Source organism: Mya arenaria, chromosome 8 (genome assembly GCF_026914265.1).
Source record: "Mya arenaria isolate MELC-2E11 chromosome 8, ASM2691426v1".
NCBI classification, from domain to species: Eukaryota; Metazoa; Mollusca; class Bivalvia; order Myida; family Myidae; genus Mya; species Mya arenaria.
This window is the reverse complement of record NC_069129.1, coordinates 64,037,068-64,059,247: the sequence shown is the minus strand read 5'-3', so window position 1 is coordinate 64,059,247 and position 22,180 is coordinate 64,037,068. Positions and strand designations below refer to the sequence as shown.

The 22,180-nt window shown below is 32.6% G+C and overlaps 1 protein-coding gene across 1 annotated transcript in view; it reads left to right on the top strand.

The window, feature by feature from the left end:
- The first annotated feature begins 553 nt into the window (after positions 1-553).
- The window catches only part of LOC128244467 (uncharacterized), a 124,832-nt gene continuing 103,205 nt past the window's right edge, over positions 554-22,180 (top strand). The window contains exon 1 of the mRNA XM_052962469.1: positions 554-594. The gene's annotated coding sequence lies outside the window, so the exon portion shown is untranslated. The remainder of the gene's footprint in view (positions 595-22,180) is intronic.

Here is a 22,180-nt window from a genome sequence, read left to right as displayed (position 1 = left end):
TTCACCCTATGAATGTAATATAATTTTACTTCTTCAAATAATTGTTTCAACTTACCTCTCAGAATCTCAAATCTTTAGATATACAGTATAATGTAATGATATCGCAAAGATTTGAGAAAAAAGAATCTTCATCGTTATTTCATTTCTTTAAGTGAAAAGTTAGTATCAATTAACTTTGAATTCAATTGACATTAGCTTGTTTCTGTAGTTTTATACATAAGTAATGAAGCCAAAATATGTCTTATTAATCAACTTGAAAATCAGTTCCCCTATATCAGAACTGACAATCTGCATATGTTTATAAATGCACTGTTTGACTTTTCTCTGCATTAAATTCTGGCAAAGGCTTCCCCCAGATTTATAATTTTGATTCTGCCATATTTTAATTGAATTGCTTTATCTGTGCAATATATTTTTGTTTGTTTTAAAAGCAGGAACAACAAATAAGATAAACAGTCCAATTACAATTAAAACAAGAGCGCCAGGTTTTTTTTCCAGAAACCTTATTGCTTTTGTTAAACGTCTGTGACTAACTAGTGTAGATATTCTCAAACCCAATCATATGTGATTTATCGACCCGATAGACATATCAAGGTAAGACGTTGATTAATGAAATTCATTCTTCGAAATTAAAGATAACAGATAAAGAAAAAACAAAACAATTTCCGGCAGCTTGATTTAAACGTCTGCAACCAAGATTAGGACACACACTTCGCTGGATAAATACTAACACAGGGTTGTATGGGACAAATATACATAATTTCAAAATCCTATGGAATATGTCAACAATAAAACAAGCTTGTTTCCAAAAAATTGTACAATTATGTTTATCGTCTTGGGGTGAATTTAAATGAAGTTTAGAACAAATCATGTGTTGATGAAGTAGGGTGCGCGTTCAAGATGTCTATCTCAATAATAACTCCCTTTTCTTGTTTGTTAATGAACAAGTACAATGTCTTAAATAGAGATAATTGTCAACAATTAGAGAATTTTTTTCAACATTTACACATTCTGAAATTGTTAATTGTTGTAAGTGCACTACATTAGAGAAAATCTATCATTATGTAGGGAATAAAAAGATTTAAAACATATCATGTCTAATTTGACCTGCAGTTTAATTAATGATTTATGAAAACAATTAACTGTAGAGTTGGTTTTCAATAGTTTAGAAATATTCTTCACTTTTCTCCTTTTTACCTTTAATTTTTAAAGTACATGCTGATATTTTCAAAGCAATGTTTTTATAAACGGTTATGCATGTGAAAACATTAATTTTACACATATTTTACTCTCTGATACAAAATTAAAACAAAACATAGAAAGTATAGAAAACACATGGCTCAAATGGTGAACAAACCCACGCCGTTTCAGTCAAGAAAAACATTAGAAAACTGACAACAAAACCCGCTCGCCCACAGGACTCTTGCATAACCTGAGGAAAATTATACCTTTTAGCCTTTTGTCGTAAAGCGTTACTCGAGCTGTTTAAAATCGTGGAGAATATTTGAGCATATATATAAATACAGGCTAGGTTCCAGCAGTTACAAGATATGAGCAAGTCTGTTAACACATGTCTGATGTAATCGATCTGACCTCGAATCATTGAATCAATGCATAACCAGTGCAACCCCTGTTTATTCCCCCTGATTGTGTGAAAAAATCCCTAAATGACAATAAGCATTTTTCTGTGATTGCAACAGAGAAGGTATGCTTATCCAGAAATTGCTTAAACTACACCTTAAAGCATAGTATGAACACATTAAGAGATCAGACATGTGGTCATGAATTGCATTTATGATACAACAAACAATTGTGTCATGCATAAGTCGATAATAACCGATCATGCATCAATCGACATTTATTTTTGAAAATCCAAACAACAAGACTACGAAAGCAAATGCATCTGTTCAAATATGAAAAAACAGTGTATTTTCTAGACTTTAGTAACAAGTTTACCGACAGTCACCATGGCATTTGAAAGTATTGCGTATACAGTGCGTACCATTATGTTCAGAATAGGTAAAGAAACATATTTGGTATTGATATGCAATAGGTGTTTAAAGGTTAGTATATGTAACGTAAATTTTGGTATAAGTATGAGCGTCTATCCCTGATAAGTCTATGATTAAAATATGTGGTCAATATATGTAATACACATTTTTTGTAACCATTATATCAATGCAAACCTAATCGTCTCCCATGTTTGCTTCAGAATGGTCATTGCTATTGACAGTGACTGTGTTTTGTTGACACTGAATCAAATTATTTTCCACCAGGACCCGTCATTTGGTCACCAGTTATGTCCCTTGTGGAGAAACTATGAGAAACACAGGCAAGGAAACACATTTTACATTGCAGAGATCCGTTACATTGTTAAACTAACAAAGTAATACTTTATCTTACAAACGTTATCGCTTATAAGGTAATAAAACTTGTGTCAAATGGAAGTGGTTAGTAAATGTCGTCTCATTCACCACATAAATGGGCATCAAAAATGCATAGCTAAGGAACAGATTGGAAATAAACAAAATTCAAGCATTGATTGGTGCATTTAATATGCAAATAAACACGTTATGCTTCTTTTGCCTACGAAAATCAATAGACTATCATTTCACTGTATGCTAGGCATTTAAATAAAGTATTTAATGTAGAAACCAATCTATAAAGTAATTTAAGCGACATCTGAAGAATAAAACAAACCACCAATGCATGCTAATGACATGATATACTACGCCATATCCTGACAATAGCATGTGAACTGCATTGATTCATACACATTTGTTTGTAAGCAAGAAAGAAACAGTGGATTCAACATGAGCATTATGAGACTGACTGCATTCTGTGATTTTTTTCTGACACTTGGAATTAAAATGAATATGCACTGTAAGAAAAGTACCTTTGCTCTTTAGAAATTCTTCCAGTTATATAATGCCAGTAGAGTACGTAGAACCTATACAAAATGGAACGCAATAAAGACACGATTAATTCGACATTAGCAATATACAATGGAAACTAGAGGGACATGTCCAGTTTCCAAGCATTTATAAGTATCCTGTTGACAAGCACCATATAAATGCTTAGAAAGGTCGAGACTAGCGACACAAGACGACAAAGAGAGACTGCAGATACCACACAGTATCAAGATTGTTATTACTTGTTTTTCTTTTCCCATAAAACACTGCCGTTTTCTGTGTGCGTCTTGTAATTAAATGTGAGGTTGTCTGGTCATTAATTAATTACGTATCATGGAAACAGATCTTCAAGATTTTTAAACCACTAAATAAATAATTGAAAAAAAAACATAACTGCAGATTGGTTTACGTTATAAATGAATATTGTCTAGATGGAACTATTTAGTAATTATAAATATCGTAAGTAAGTTCAACCCTTGATAAGAGCTTACTTTTCCGGACTTTGTTTACTGCCTGTGTAACAAAGTTCATCAAAACGTCAATTGAGCGAATTCTGTGTGCTAATTGTTTTCATTAGTTTTAATATGCAAACGAAAAATTGATATAAACATAGACACTATAAAGCTATCCCCCAATATGAATTCCCAGCGATAGTGTTAACCGAGTAAAGTTGTCAGGGATTCGACTTCAGGTTCATTTCTTGTTTCTCACACGATTAGCACGGGTGACGTGGTGTAACTAAAATACTTAATAGTACAGTACGCGTTTCAAAGCCCTGTCGCCGATCAAAACAAATAATGAAGCCGACATCAAATTCTTTAAAATCGATAAAAAAAATCTGTGATAACCTAATACATTTCAAGGTTGTGACCTGGTGTACGTTCATGTTCAATCACGAATGCTGGTTTTGTATTTGTTTACAGTAAAATCGATCTTCTCAGGAATGACGCTTATCTAATGAACACAGACAAAAGCATGTTGTGATACAAGTTACTGTATGTGTAGCAGTTAACAAGCAAATGAAACAGTATTTAGACCTCTATTATCATCGTTTCTTTTTGTAATATGGAGCAATTGTGTGTATAAGCTCTATTGTGATGCAATACAAAATAAAGATATGTATGTATGTTGGAATGTTATCATATATTTATTACAGTTACTATACTTGCAGTTCAGCAATATACGTTTTCATTTTTAAATAAGAGGCTCTAATTAAGAGGTAAAGGTTGCTGCAACTCACCAAAGAAGTCGTTGGAATTTGATCATTTGAGAGTTTCGACCGCAGAAACAAAATCAAACGTGATTTATATAGTATACAGCTAAGTCTTATTACCAATAGTTCTAATCATTTAAAACGTTTGTATTTAACAAACACGTGACTGTCAAAAACATGTTCATGATTAAAGTTGGCATTTTAATGTTGACATCAATTCGATTTGTGCAAATTTGCATTCTTACGAGTTACTTTAAGGAAATTTTGGCATGTTCCTAATATCAATATGCTTATATCTGTTCTTCATTTTAATTTTCACAACACATAATTGAGTTAAGTAGCCACTCTGCTGAAAAAATAATATATATATTTTTTTCAGTAAAATTAAGTGCCTTATCTTATGTTACCATCTTGTTATCAAGCGAGAGCTAAATTTATTTACCGATGTTTAAAGGAAAGGTTCGCGACTATAGTTCATCCAATATTGTTAAATAACCATCACTGAGCTCAGGCAATTGAACATATGATTATCAAAGACTGACTGTTTATTATTAACTGAATAATATGATTGCAGACATTAGTTCAATTGATGTCCTTAATAACTTCAATCACTTCGGTTTCTAGAGATATTGTGCATGCATTTCCGGTTTGGGTTCTTAATATTACAATGGAAACCTCTGGGAAAAGCCCAGTAGGAATATAAGAAACCGTGTTAGAAGGAATAATGCCAAGGCATAAATAGCTCTCGTTTAAGGCTTAACCCTCATAGGGTAATAATTTAGTGTACGTGCGAATTAACAAAACTACATAGTAAGGCATATTATAATATTCTGCATAAATATTCTAGGGAATTTTGATACCTTTTTCATAGGAGTGTTATTGCTTCCTTTTGACATTTGTTTTTGCACCATTTTTACGAATATATGCCGGCATAAATACAATATAATGTCAGATAATCGTAACTACATATATTTATGATTGTCTGTAGAGGTTCATTTCTTACTTCGAACAGACGTAGAAGTATAGGTCAGTAGACACAAATTGTTTCGTCCATCCTTACCAAACACTTACATCATTAAAAAACTCCATCAAACATTGACTTAATCCTGTTGCTGTTTGCCTTTTTATACACCAACGATTGATTTCCACTATCAAACTGGTAATTATCCTGATAAATAATTTGTAGTTGTCCTAAAAAGAGAATATAGAGAAACACCAAGAAACAAACCACATGTTACTTCTAAGAAATGTCACGCACTGTGGCTGGCTATTCCAATGTGGACCCCGGCACCGTCATTATCTTTCTGCCCACGGCATTTGTAATGATTGATTTTCAATATACAAGTCTTTAGCGAGTCAAAGAAAAAACGTCTGTATTCATTTTACAGATCAATTTGACATTAGTAGTCCAGAACCAATAGATAAATTACCAGCAAGCAATAAAGTATTCTCTTTGCATCGTAAATCTACCAGATTCCCTGCTGTGCTGTCAAAAATGCAGCATTATCTGTATGCTTTGTTGATAAGCCAAACATACTTGTAGTAAAATTTCAGTTATCACCGGAAATACAATCTGTTACAAGTGTTCTCTTCATGACAACATAATCTGCTGTTTACTTCAACCAAAAAGGATCTAAAACTAATGCATTCCAATGATCCATCGGGATCATTAAACCGGTAGTATGGAACGTTGAGTGTTTTGCGAATGCCAGAGACTGTCAAAAACATTCTCAATTATTGTCATATGTAAGATTTTGCTTTTCATAGCATGCATCGGTGTTCATAAGCATGTATAGAGTTTCAAATGATATGACACATTCGTTTTATTTAGGTTATCAGTCATAATGATTCAAAGGCAGTGTCAATAATTAGCATAGCGTCTTATTAAAGAAGACTTTGGACTGTCGAAAAGAAGGCAAATAATGACTTTCCTGTGGTGCAGCCGTGTCCTCTGATTACAGGGTGGGTTGCATGTAGGCTGGTTAGCTTCAAGGAAATTGAACTTGATGTGACTTTGTAACGCAACAAATATCTTTAATTGCTTATTACCCGAACATTGCGACTAAACTGTCTTTCCAATACATCGAATGACATTCGGGTGTTTTGCTTTTATTACAAATCGAAAGCAAACAAATTGATCAAGTAATGTTTTTTCTTTATTTTTTTTGATGAAATTGAGATCAACAGCTTCATTTTCAAAGGAATGATATTTTAAGACTTCATGTAATAACTGTTGTCTAATAAAGTCTACAGATTTCTTTGTGGGTTTGATGATTTTTTCTATGCTTTCAGGCAAGAATCCTTAAAGTGAACACAATTAAGATTCCCATTCAGATTACATTAACAAACATGGTATTGAAATGTTCTTTGATGGACTTTGCAATGCGATATTTATGTCTTGTTGCTAATTGGATAATACAAATTCGATCGAAACCCCATGGATATCACGTTTTCTTCTGATAAAATTTACAATCCTTTTATTTTAAAATTGTAAGGATGAACTAGTTCTCTTTTATAGAAAGACGCAGTATGTTTACTTTATGTCTGCACGCTACGTTCTGACTAGCAACTAGACACTTAAAGTATCGGTTCACCCTATGTATTCAGTTCCCCTTTACAGAACTGACAATCTCCAAATGTTTATAAATACACTTTTTGACTTTTCTCTGCATTCAATCCAGATTTATAGTTTTGATTCTGCCATATTTTAATCATTTGCTTTATCTGTGCAGTACCATTGTGTTTGTTTTAAAAGCAGGAACACGAAATAAGATGAACAGTCCAAGAAGAGCGCCGCAGAGCGAAAGACAACGCTCGTCTTTTTTCTGTTAAGTCAAAAGTGGAGCATAACCCAATGAATATTGCAGCCTGAGTTATGGTCCTTACTTAATATTTGCATATTGTTTTGGGCTACATGATTGAAAAGTTCTGTGTGCATGATTTGAATGGTATTTAGTAAGGCTAAGATTAACATTTTTCACTTTGTAGACGCCGCCTATCGATCTATTAATTTGTTCTTGAATATCAAGCTGGTGCTTCAAATTGAAAGATAACAGATAAAGAGAAAAACAAAACAATGTTCAACAGTTTTTCACCGGCAGCTTGATTTTGACGTCCGCAGCCAGAATTAAGACACAAACTTCGCTGGATAAATACTTAAACAGCGTTATATTGGACATATAATACATCCATACATAATACATAATATATCTAAAATGCTACGGAAAACAAATTTGTTCTTTGTCAATTGAATAATTCTGTTAATCGTTTTAGTTTCGAACAAATAATTTTTTGATGAAGTAGGGTGAGCGTTCAATATGTCTATCTCAATTATTTATCCTTTTCTGGTCGTTAATGAACAAGTACAATGTCTAAACTAGAAATAATTGTAAACATTTAAAGAATATTTTTGTCAACAGTTAAACATTTTTGAAATTGTTTATTGTTGTAAGTGAATTACTATCATGATGTTGGAAAATAAAAAGGCTCTCAAGAGATAACGTCTTAGTTGACCTGCAGTTCAATTTAGGATTTGTAAAAATAAATAACTGGAGAGTGGTTTTCAATAGTATTGAGACAAATTCATATTCTTCCATTTTTCCTTTATATTTTTTATATTTGAAGTACTCACTTATATTTTTAGACCAATGTTTTTATTAAACGGTTATGCATGTGAAAACATTAATTCTACAAATATTATACTCGTTGACACCAAAATTACAAAAAAAAAAGAATTTAGGTCAAGAAAAGCATGGTTTAATTGGGGAGTAAATTCACGCCGTTACAGTCAAGTAAAAAATAGAAAATATACAACAAAACGGCTTGTCCACAGAACTCTCTACCATTTTAGGCATCATTTAACTTTAAGCCTTTTGTCGAAAAGTGTTACTCATGCTTTTCAAAATCGCGGACGATACGTTTTTGTAAGCGTTTGCTGGGTTTCAGCCGTTAGAATCTAATTTTTAAAAAGCTACTAATTATATACGAGACTTTATTTCATCATAAAAATGCATTTTACAAAACGAAAGCGAGTCCCCTAACAGATATCTGTTATTATCGATCTGAATCAATGAATCAAAGCATAACCAGTGAAACCCCTATTTGTTTGAACACAGCCTTAAATGACAATTAACCAATGGACAATACATAAAAAATGGCATAAAACCATAAGACAAGGCATGCATACTTATTCAGAAATTGCATAAAATACACTCGTAAGCATAGTATGAAAAATCATTATTGATATGTCCATGATTCAATTATTATTGTCAACCTATCAAATATACAGTTCTTCTTATCATTTTTAAATACAAGTGGCTTGTAATAAATCACACAACAAATGGGCATCCAAAATGCATAGCTAAGAATCAGCATTCATTGGTGCATTTGATACGCAGTAAACACGTAATGCTCCTTCTGCCTACGAAAATCAACCTTTTCTTCGCATGCTGGGCATTTACAAAAGGTTTCTAATGTAGAAATCTATCCATGAAGTATTTTAAGCGATATCTAAAGGAAAACAAACCACCAATTCATGCTCCTGATATGATATATCAGGCCATATTATGTAGACAATGTGAACTGCATTGATTCATACACATTTGCCTGAAGGGACAATAAACCATCTTTTGATATGATATAATACACCATTTCTTGACAAAAGCTCTTGTAAACTGCATTGATTCATACACTTTTTTGTGAGTAAGGTTTAAGAAAAAAATACAAATGATTCAACATGAGCATTATGAGGCTGACTCACGAAAACTCTGACTTTATCAAGACAAATCAATAGCACGATTAATTTGAAAAACAACAAGACCAGACTGGTATTATTTCACAGTTTTGTGCATGCTCATTTCATACTGCGTTCTGTGTTTGTTTTCTGACGTTTGGAAATAAAATGAGTATGTACAGTGTGTGTTCTGTAAGATATGTGCCTTTGCTCCTTAGAAATTCGTCCAGCAATATAATTCCTGTAAAGTACATACCAAACCAAACTGTATGATAGTCAACGCAATACAGATACGATTCAGACGACACTAGCAATATTCAATGGAGACTAAAGGGACAAGCCCGATTACCAAGCAGTTACGAACATCCTGTTGAATGGCACACTGTCATGGCCTAGCAGGGACTTGACGAATACACATAGCGACACGAGACGACAATGATTGACTACATATACCGCGAACTATCAAGACAAATACTACTAGTTTTACTTTCCCCATGACACATTTCTCTTTGTGCATTTAGTACTTTAATGTGAGGTCGTCTGGTAATAAAATAATTACGTATCATGGTAACAGATCTTTATGATTTTTAACCACTTAATGAATAATTAAAAAAATAATTGCAGATTGTTTTACGTTATAAAAAATATCATTGTGGATATGAAACTATTAAGTAATTAGAAATATCGTAAAGCATTGATAAACCCTGAATATTCCAGACTTTGTTTATTGCCTTTGCCACAGAGTACATCGATACGTAAATTGTGATCCGTTTGTTTAAATCTGCTTAATGATGTGTGCTAATTGCTTTCATTAGTTTAATCATGCACACGAAAAAAGGAAATAAACATAGACACTATGATACAATCCACCAATTTATCAGCGATAATGATTATAGAGTAAAGTTGTCCTAGATTATATTTCAAGCTCATTTACTGTTCTAAACACGATAACCTGTGATAATCTAAAACATTTCTAGGATGTGACCTGATTGTCAATCACGAATTATGGTTTGTGTGTTTGTTTACAGTGAAATTAATCTTTACAGGAATGACGCTTTTCTGATCTCTATAGACGCACGCATGTGATGGCATGGATACATGTATGTGTAGCAGTTAACTTGCAGATGGAACTGTTTTTTGTCCTCTTTTTTGTCGTTTCTTGTTGTTCTATGGATCTATTGTTATATGGAGCAACATATCTATTTTGATGTAATACAGAATAAAAAAATGTATGTTTGTTGTTATATCATATATAATATTTTTTATACATGCAGTTCAGCAATGTACTTGTTCTTATAACCAGCTTTGTTGGAAAGTCAAAGCTATCCGCAACTTCCCAAAGAGGTCGTTGAAATTCGATCAGTAGAAATCTTCTACCGCGGAAACAGAATCGAACGTGATTCATATTGGTATACAGCTAAATCCTATTGCCAATACTTCTTAACATTTAAAATGCTTGTATTTAACAATCATGCGATTGTCAAAAACATGTTCATCATTAAAGATTGCGTATTTATGTTTGTATTCAATTTGTGCAATATTGTCATTCTCACGAGTGTAACACAATTTACGAAAGAGTATTAAGTATCATCAAGGGTAAGTTATTATTTTGAGTTAATAAAATTAGCTACTTAAGCTTTCTATGCTTATGAGCTTCAGGAAATTTGGGCCTGTTCCTAATGGCACTATCGTTATATCCGTTCTTCTTTACTATTTCTACAACACAGACTTGAGTTTAATGGTAAATTCATATATCCTTTAGTGAAATAAAGTGCCTTACATATGTTATTATCTTGTTATCAAGCGAGAGCTACATTCATTCTACGCAGTCTAAACGAATGATTCCTCGCATACCAATTAAGCAGCTTTCAATGCCAAAACGTCTACACTAAAGATTAAATCATCTACGAACAACAGAAATGTTGTTGCAGTTGGCAGTAAATACTGAATTCATTTGTGGAAAATGGACATTGAGACAAGTAAAAGTAGTCAAAGATGAATGCCAGTTTAATAACTCCTATTCAAATAAATGGTAATTTTTATTTAAAACTGTTGTGCAGATTAGTCATGGATATTTTATTGCATGCATTTGCGTCTTTTTTCGTCAATATTATAGCAATGTAAACTACAGGAAAACACCTAGTAGCAAACAATGTAAGACACCGTGTTAAAATGCACAATGTCAAGGCCTAATTAGTCCTCGTTTAAGGCTTTACCCTCATGGGTTAATTATTGAGTGTAAGAGAGACTTAACTAAGCTATATTATTTGGCATATTATACAGTACTGCTAAAATATTCAAGGGAAAATTGATAGCTGTTTGAGGAGTCTCCTGATACAGACATTTGTTATCGCAAGATATTTTACAGATATATGCAAGCAAATATATGTCGAAAAAAAAGTTTATAATGTCAGAAGATCGGTATTACATATGCTAACGACTGTCTGTAGGGATGCATTACTTACTTCAAACAGACGTAGAAGTAGAAGTATAGTTGACACAAATGGTTTCTTCCATATGAAATACTTACAGCAATCAAAACTTCATCAAACATTGAATTAATCCTGTTGCTGTTTTCCATAGATCGATTTCCACTATCACCTTGGTAATTATCCAGAGAAATAATCTATAGTTGTCCTTGATAAAGAAACGCCAAGAATATATATATTGATATATATATTGATCGAATATACATATATATATATATATTAGATCAAAGTCTTGCACAACGTTCTTTTATGTTTTTGTAAGTCAAAGCTTCTTCTAGGAAATGTCACACAATTGGGCTGGCCATTCCACTGCGTACTTCACCACCGTCGTTATCTTTTAGCCCAGCCACGACGTTTGTAATGATTGATTTCCACATTACAAGTGTTTAGCGCGTCAGTGGAAAAACGTCCCCTTCATTTTACAGCTCAATCAATGTCACACGTGCTTCTGAACGTTTTTATCGGCATCCTATGAAGTGTATAAGCTGATACAACACATTTGTTTTATTGTGGTTATCAATGCAAATAATTAGAATCCAGTGCACAGGTATTAGCAAAGCTTTAAATGAAAATAATTCGGACTGTCGAAAAAAATTGCAGACCTGGTTGCATGTTGGCTGGTTAGCTCCTAACGACAGGGAATATGGACTTCATGTGACTATGTAACGCAGCAAAATTCTTTTGTTGTTAATGAACCGAACATTGCGATTAAATGGACTTTTCAACTTATCGACAAGCGGGTGTTTTGCTTTCATCTTGACACGAAGGTAAACAAACTGATCATGTATGGAAATATAAGATGAGTTTGTGAGCTTTAGCTTAATTTTCCGAGGGATATTTTATGACTGCATTTATAAACTGTCATTAAAGGAAGTCTTTCAGACAAGAATTCACTTCTTGAACATAATAAAGAACCCCATGCAAACTACCATAACAAAAATGGTTAATAAATATTCTTTGATGGACTTTTGTAACGCGACATTCATATCTTAATGCTAAATGGATTATATAAATTCTATCGAATCTATAGAAAAAGTTCTCTTTTATAGGAGCATTAACCCATAATTACTTTTTAAAGAAATTAAGCTTCACCCGACGGTTTGACTCGCAACTAGACATACTCCATAATATAAATATATATACTTTGTACGTTATATATCTTTACTCCTTAAACTTATTAATTTCCACCTTTTTTCAGTCTCAGGATCACAATTCTTTGGCCATGGTGTTGTGATACCGCACAGATTCGAGGAAAGGATCCCCATCGTTATCTGTCTCTATAAGACGAACATAATAACCAATGTACATTTAGTCAAGAGCAGACCCAATTTAAAATGCTTAACAGGCATGATGCAAAAATATATGTCGTTGACGTTAACTTTAAAAAACAAAAAACAAAAAAAAACACATCAATACTCCTATAACAGAATTGGCAATCTCCTTATGTGTATGAATTTAGTTTATGACTTTTCGCTGCATTCAATTGAGTCTTAATCTTCCTCAGTATTATCATTTTGATACAGTCATATTTTAATCGATAGCGTTGTATGTTCAATACCATTTTTCAAATTGTTCGTATCAATAGCAGGAACTAGAAATAAGATGAAGCAATCCTTATACTACAATTACACCGAGCACGCACCAACGACTTTCACCATTGGATAGAATTATTATCCCAACAACAAAACCACACAACCAAAAGCATTAAGAATAGAATGTGTGTCCAAATCAGAAAATGTGTATTTTCTAGATGTTAACTAGTATATTCACCATTTTAATAAATTTTATATTCAGTGCGTACTATATCAAACGTGTCAAATATAATGATGATATTAGAGTTGTCCCAAGGGTATAATTGCAAATATGTATAACGTAAGTTTTAATATTAGTATTAGCGTATATACTTGTGTAGCATAGTAGTAATTCACGTTAAAAAGACAATTAATAGTTTAACATTTTTCATATATTTTGATTTCACAGTTCTGTTCTCAAATAATAAATAAAATCTTAGAATAACATCGTTTTAAGTAGTATTGTCATACTCTCTCAAATACTCAGTTTATATACAGTTCCTTAATTTTGAAATAATTTCGGCAAGCACACCAGATGTTTCTGAAAGTCAAAATGTTTGTGCAAAGTGTCCAGGTTAATTTTAATATTTCATTATATAAGGTAACGAACAGTTTGTTAAATGTAATCTAATATTGTGTACAAAGAGATTGTTTTATCAACAGTACTAGAAAATACAAAGCCAAATATGTATTCGACAAGAGCTGTTTAGAAACATGCGTACGGTCACGTATATATATTGGTTTTTTTTATAACCAATGATTTGAATTGTATCCAATAATAATAAAAACATGTATTTGTTATCAATTTTTATACTTTATAAGACCATGTACAATTTGTATGTAAACTTAATTCGCAAGCCGAAAATTGATTTACATATATCTGTAAGCGAAATAAATCAATTAAACATTATTAATTAAGTACAAAATATATAGCAACATAGGCCACAATGTCACACGTGCTATATCCATGCATTATATTAGTGTTAGCGTATGTTATTTGCATTTTTTTTAAATTTAATCCAAACCATCCTTATCGGCTTGCATGTTTGCTTCAGAAAAGTTCTTGCGCTTGACCATGATTTAGCTTGGGGACAATGTTGCCGTTGAAATTGGATCAATTTATCTTCCACCAGTACTTGTCATTTGATGACCAGTTCAATCCCTCTTAGATACGATATCATCAGTTAACTTGTTCTCCTGATATTTTATTATATTTCAAATGATGTCAAAGCATATATTTTGACAATGGACCTAGCACTCGAAATTTGTAAATCAGTTGGATGTAATATATGTATTAATCCGAAGTGTACACCTCCAAACTAGTAAGCTTACATCCTTGTGATTTCTGGAATTTCCGGTTTGTTTTGTCCATTATCGGTTAACCACACTAGTGACGTTTTATGGTTGAAAGATCCAAGGTGGTAATACGATATGATATAAAATGTGTATATTTGTATGTGATTTTCATCTTGGGGCAATGATTATTTCAGATCTTTACTTGAAAACGGAGTAGGTCTCGGCTTCTGGCCTAGTCTCCTCCATTATACTTACGTATTAAGACATGATTGGAATAACCCGTTTTGTACCGTTTCCAAAACAGTGATCCTTACGTTGTTAAATCAATAAGGTAATACCTAATCATACATCGTTATCGCAAGCTCAACCAATTCAGCATGAAGTACAACGTTTATTATATAAGGTTAATAAGATTATAAGACTTGTTTCAATTCGAAGAAGTTGGAAAATGTACTTTTAATCACCCGTTGAATAGACATCGCACAAATGCCAGGCTATGAATAAGATTGAAAATAACAAGATTCAAACATCCATTGTGCAATCACTATGCAGTAACCATGCTATGCTCCTTTTGTCTAAGAACCCATTCGAGCTTCTTTTCACCGCATACTGGGCATTTAAATAAGTTGTTGGGTAGCAACCAATCTTTGAAGTACTTCAATCGATATCCGAAAGGAAACCACCAATTCATGCTCCTAATATGACAGATCATTTTCTTGGCAATAGCTCATGTGAACTGCATTTTTCATACGAATTTGTTTTGTGAGAAAGATTTAAGAAAGAAACAGTGACATTTGATTGTACACAAGAAAACTCCGACGCAATGAAGACAAAACGACAACAGCACGGTGGGCTTACAAAAATAGCAAGGCCAGATTTATATTAAATCACAGTTAGCGTATGCTCATATACCACAGTGTCATTCTTATGACGTTGGCAAAGGAGCATGCTCTGTGATATATACTGTATAGATAGTGAACACAATGAAGACACCAATTAGTCGACAATATTAATAAACTATGGAAACTCAATGAATAAGCTCAAATTAACTAGCAATTACGACCATCCAGTAAAGAGGTGCAACGTTTAGGCATAGCAAAGACTAAACAAGAATACATTGCGACACACAATTTATACCAAAGAAAACAAGTCCAATAGTCGGAAGTTTAAACATTAACCCCGTTTAATGGCACAGGGTCAACGCCAATGACATATAAAATAATAATAAACAATCACAAACTGGTAGCTTTGAACAAAATCACAAATCTCCACAAACAGCACACTCCATATACACGTATAAACTCGGGGTGTTGATCAAGGTGTGTTAGTTACCGTTTTGGAACGGTCAGTTAAATGTAAATTTACTGGGGGAATAAACTAGGTGGTGGGCACAACCTCACTCTTGTCCCAACAATCCCGAATAAAGTAAAAACGTAAATAGTAAGTCTAATCAAAGTATGCATTAATTTGAGGAAACTTAAGAAAACAACAACAAGATATTAAACCCAAAGTACTTCTATGATTAGAGATCCCAACTCTATCTGCAGATGAAGACATACAATTCAGAGTGCCTTACTCAAAAGCTTTTCAAAGATATGATGCAGTTATTGTTTAAAACTATAACAATCCCACTCGGTCTGCCTAAGCAAATAAAGGTTTTAAAACCATGTGATCATAGCGTTTCATCATGAAAAGCATTATTGCACTTAAAGGACGACAAAGACCGGCTCCAACTACCGTATCGAGACATGTACAGGTATTACTAGGGTTACGTATCTCATGAGACACTACTGTACTCTTTGTGTATCCAATATTTTAATGTTATGTCGCCTGGTATGAATAATTTGCTTACTTTATTCCATATTTTTGTTATGACTTAATAAAACATTGATCTTTTTTTATTTACATGATATGAGTTTATCGTGTTTAGATGGAACTCCTTTGTAACATCGTTACTAAGAAGCTAAGCCCAAAATATTACATACTTTTTATACTGCTTGTGCCAAAAAGAAACATCAATATGTTAGTTGTATCGGTAAATACGATTCGATTGCATATTTCTGTGTGCAAATTTCTTTAGAAAGTTAGATATGCACATAACAAATTTACATCAATAAATTATAAGTATTTTTCAGAAGTATATTGGATTAATAATGAATGTCTGACATGCCCCCCCTCAGCAATGCATCTGGTGTTACATGTTGCAATGATGTCTAATTGTTTAAGGCAATCAGAGTTTATGATCCCAGCAGTCAAAATCAATTGTCGAAGCAAACAAGACCATCAAAAAGCGTCTTACATGAGTCGCATAGCGTGCTTTTCGGTATTCGGATATATTATTACAAATTAATTACCATTTATAAAAAAGTGCCAAATATAGTGAATTTCAAAATGTTATTTTCTTATTTCTTCCCTATATTGTTTTTGTTTTTAGAAAAGAACCATAATTGGCGAATCATGTTCTGAGCAATTTTTAACAATTACTATTTTTAAACGGCCTGATAATTTAAAAATACTACATTTAATCATCATCAATAAAGATTCCGTGTTCGGATTATAACTAATATTATCAGTTAGTTTAAAAATTGATACGTTAATCATGCGTGTTATTGCAATAAAGTTCTTTTGTTATGACGTCATGTTTATGACGTAAAATTAATTTTCAAAAGACGCAATACACTGTCTCACTTGTAAAAGCGTATGTTACGGGAATTTGGTGATTATTTTATGAGGTTGTCAGTATTGATTCAAGAAATGTCAATTATGTAATAGATTTAAAAAAACAATACAGGCAAATGCACCCAAAATAACCGAAATCACTTGTCGAGGCGCATAAATCATTTATAATAGAATGGTATTTTTCGGTTCAAAATAAAGGTAATGATTTGCAAATGCTGTTTCTTTTAGACAAAAACAAAATCGATCTGTTTAAAGAAATATAATTGGATCTTAAACAGCACAAGGAAAATTGCAAATTATTATCATTCGTGTTGGAACAGATCCCATTGTGGTTTCAACTTTATTGTGTTACTATTATATTTATTATTGTCATTTAATACAATCCTTTATTGAGATATTTTATTCAAACAGAGGTATTCTGATACAAGACATTCGTACGCATATTTGATACTACATAAAATTACTTAAAAGCACTTTTTATGGTTAAAATTCGTTCCAATGGACATACGCACATAGATTGATTGATTGTACACAATCGCAAAACAATTTATTTGATGTAAATAACTACTAAGAACTTTATCATTATCAGTGGTTAACAGTTCATTGTGTAAAATAATAACTAAGTGGGCCAGCCACTTATATGTATGTATATATCGCTTCTTCTGATTTAAAGCACTAACAGCAGATTGCTGATTTACTACAATAAATAATAGATTAATTGCAGTAAATCAGCAATCTGCTGTTATTTATTTAAATCAGCAATGCGGACAGCTTGAGTAATTGTCAACCTAAAGTGTTCACCACTAATTCTTCCAAGCTGCTGGACGAGACCTGCAGCAGACAATTTAACCATAACTATGTTTTATAATTCGCTGTTTAAATACGCTATCCACTAGGATGTGATAAAGGAAATCATCCTATTCAAAATTAAAGCGATAATGAATACCGAGTATTTGCCAAGGTTTTACCCCACGCTCATTTCCTGTTCCTGACACGATAAGCATTGATGACTTGGTTTAACTGAATAACATAGCAGTGTGCGTAGCGACTGATTAAAACAAACGTTATAACGAGGCCGATAACAAGAACTACAAAATCGATGAAAAAGAATCTGTGAGAACCCTATATAGTTTTAGGTTGAAGCAGGGTAAACGTCCATTTTCAATAAAAATGTTTGTTTGTGTGTGTTTGTTTACAGAGCAATTGATCCTAACGGGAATGACGCTTATCTGATGTGTGTGATGTCATGGGTAACTGTATGTGAAGCAGTTAATTTGAAGATGAAACAAAAGTTTTGGCTTATACTTTTTATCTTTTGTTTTTGTAATATGGAGTAATTGCAATATGGACCAATAACTCTATTATCATGCAATACAAAAGTTTGACATGTGTTTATGTTGTTTTTATAACAGGTCATAAATATGCAGTTCAACAATGTAATTGTTCTTATTTAGAGGCTCCATTTCAGAGGTAAAAGGGTTAAAACGTTTGTGTTTAACAATGATGCGATAGTCAAACGAATGTGTTCATCACAAAAGAGGGCTTATTAATGTTTGTTTACAATTCGATTTGTGTTATATTTACATTCTTAAAACTAATAGGACTTTAAATAAAAAAATATATTGATTAAAACACAATATAACTAATAATTTCCTAGTAAAATCAATTATAAGCAATACAATTGATTAAATGAAAAGGGCTACTTAAAACCTTGCCACGCTTAAGAACTTTCGAAAAATCGGGGACAAGCAAAGTATCAAAATTTGTTCAAAAACCGTGTTTAAAGGATCAATGTAGGGAACAAAAGAACCCCAGATATAGCTAAAGCTATTTAAAGCTTAACTTTGCTTTATTGTTAGGCATATAATACATTATTGTTAAAAATATTAGAGGATAATGTTACCTCGTTTTATGAGTATTTCATCGATAGACATACGTTGTCATGAGGCTTTTTAAGGTTACATACAGGCGAATATATGATGACAAAACTATATAATACTATATATTATTGTCAGATTACCATTATTACATATTCTTACGATTGTCTGTAGAGGCGCATTACTTACTTCAATCAGACGTAGAGGTATATGAACAGTAGACACAAGTTGCTTTATCCATCCTTTACGGAAACCTTACATAAATTAAAACGCAATTAAACACTGACTTTAATCCCATTAATGTGTGTCGGTTTATACGGGGATATTGATTCCCTTCATTAAGATTATAATTTTCCGGATACAAAACTTGTAGTTTTTATTTACCAAGAGAAACACCAGGACATGACATACATATTCGATCAGCGTCTTGAATCCTGTATGTTTTTTACCTGTTACATTATTGTGGGTTTTTTTCTGTATACATATGTTATCGCAATACTTCTTACGCAATTATTCAGGCATTGATATTAATCCTGGTGTCGTTAGCCATATTATTATCCAAAGATTAAGTTTTACTATCAACCTGGTAATAATCAAGAGAAATCATTCGAAGTTGTCTTATAAAGAGTAACACCAAGAAACAAAACACTTTTTTGAGCACCCCGTATTTAATCAAAACAATTTCGAAAAAATGTAAAATTCCGTGGCTGGTCATTTCATTGTGTATCCCAGCAACGTCGTTATCTTTTAGCCAATGACGTTCGTAATGATTGATTTTCAATATACAAGTCCTAAGCAAGTGAAAGAAAAAGCGTCCTATTTATTTTACAGCTCAACTTATCCTGCGTAACCCAGAAACACTGGGAAATTACACACAAGCCATTAAGTATTTAAGGGTAAAAATCGTCCTTTTGGCTTTTTGCGTATCTTAAATCAACGCAGCGCAGACATTGCAAGCGGGGAACCAAACAGCAAACGTTCGCCACAAACATGATTACTGCACGCATGGCTATTCTTTTGGGCGTTGGCAGAATTGCGATTGCAAAAGAATGTAAAAGAACATTCTCAATTTCGAATGTAAGATTAGCAAAGCTTAATATTAAAAGAATATTCCGGCATGTCTAAAGAAGGCAAATACTTACTTTTCCGTGGCGCGACCGTGTCCTTTGATTGCAGACCGTGTTTTATGTTAGCTTGTTAACTCCAAGTGACAGGGAAAATGGACTATGTAACGCAACAAATATCTCTTGCTGCTAATGAACCAAATAGTGAGACCAACATGACTATACAGTTCATAGATAACAGGGCGTTTTGCTTTCATCTCGACACAAAGTAAACTAATTGATCATGCTGTGTTTATCTTTTGAAAATATGAGATGAGTTTGTGATCTATAGCTTTTTTTTTCAGGGAATATTTTATGACTTCATTTAATAACTGATATTTGATAAAGTCCACGATTCTCATTGTTTGTTTGTTGATTTTTTCTTTGCTTTCAGACACGAATTCCTTGCTTAAACATAATCAGGAACCCCATTCAGATTACATTAACAAAAAGTGGTTAATAAATGTTCTTTGTTGGACTTTTTTAACGCGGCATTTATGTCTGAATGCTAATGCAAATTCAATAGAATTCCCATGAATAACGCGTTTTTCTTTTTTAGAACGTTAACAATCTTGTTATTTCCACATTGTAAAGGATAAAATAGTTCTTTTTTAGGAGCACTAAAGCATAATTACTCTTTAAAGAAATAAGTCTGCCCGCGACGTTTTGACCAGCAACTAGAACTAATCCATTATATAAAACGTTTTTCTTTGTACGTAGTCATTTTTGTTTTTTCAATGTATAATTTTCTTTTTCTTCTCTCAGAATCACAATCTCTTGGACATATGGTTGTGATAATAATTCAAAAATTTAATTTAAAAATGCTCAGTAAACGTGAAGCAATATATTGTTCGAACATATTAACTTGAAAATCATTTCCCCGATAACAGAATTGACAATCTCCAAATGTTTATGAATTCAATTCAGTTTATGACTTTTCCCTGAATTCAATGTTGTTCTAAACTTCCTCATTATTATCATTTCGATTCTGTCATAATGTACGAGATAGCGTTGTCAGTGCAATACATTTTTTGATCGTTTCAAAAACCGAAAACAGAAATAAGATTAACCAATACATATACTACAATTACAAGGGCACCGCAAAGGGAACGCCATCATTCGTCTGTTTCTGTTAAGTCAAAAGGTGGCATATCTCAATGATCATTGAAACCATAGTTATTCACATTGCTTAACAAGTGCTTATTTTCTTTGGCAACATAAATGCAAACTGGTGTGCAAATGCCTTAAACAGTTTTGGCAAAGATTAACATGGTTGCATCGTTTGATAACGCCGACAACAATAGCACAAAATCTTGTCTTTTTTTCTTCGAAAATAGACATTCTGTTTCATTTGATCTTGAATATCAGGTCAGTGCATTAATTCCTTGAAATCTAGTTAAATTTGGTAAACAATTTAGTTCGACCCCATGATTTACTAGTGTAGATATTTCTCAAACGCTAACATTGACAATACAACTTTACCTTTACTGCATTAAAATGAGGACAACATGGTGATTTATCGACCAGATAAACAAATAAATCTAAAAATAACAGTAACTTGAATATTAGGTTGTTGCATTATTTTCCAGACACCTTAATTCTTAATACAAGTATGCCTAGATTGCACTTTAATGCGGACGTCATGGTGTTTATTGACCTAATAGACATATCGAGGTTAGACGGTGATCTATGAAATTCCTTCTATAAATTTAAAGATAACTGATTTAAAGAAAAAAATGAAATATGGTTTTCCGTCGTTTGCTTGATTTAAAGCTAGTCATCTCCGGTCTGCAACCAGGACATACATGTATTTTGTCTGATATATACTAACGTAGGGTTTAATGTAACATATTTTGTAATTGCGTCGGAATATATGAATATTAAATCAAGTTCTCTTTTTTAATGAATGTTTAGGTTTGTTGTTGTAGAGTGAATAAAAATAGTCAAAGCATAACCGAAGCAGCTCTTTTGCTTTAGACACAGCCCTATAAGGTAATTATCCAATAGACAATACACACATATATTGAAATCCTGCTGTGACACCAAGGCAATAAACGAGAAATGCATAGACATAAATTGTTTTAACTAGACATTTAAGCAGGGTATGAACAAACTAATCAACTATCCGCATGAAGTTCCGTAAAAGTGGTCCTGTGGAGCATTATGATTTAGCAAACATTTTGTTTTACACCGAGCATGCATCAACAATTTTCATCACTGGATGACAAAGTTGTTAAAATCCCAACAAAAAAATCATACAAGCAAAATCATTAAGAATAGCTTACATGTTTAAATCAGAAAGTGTAAA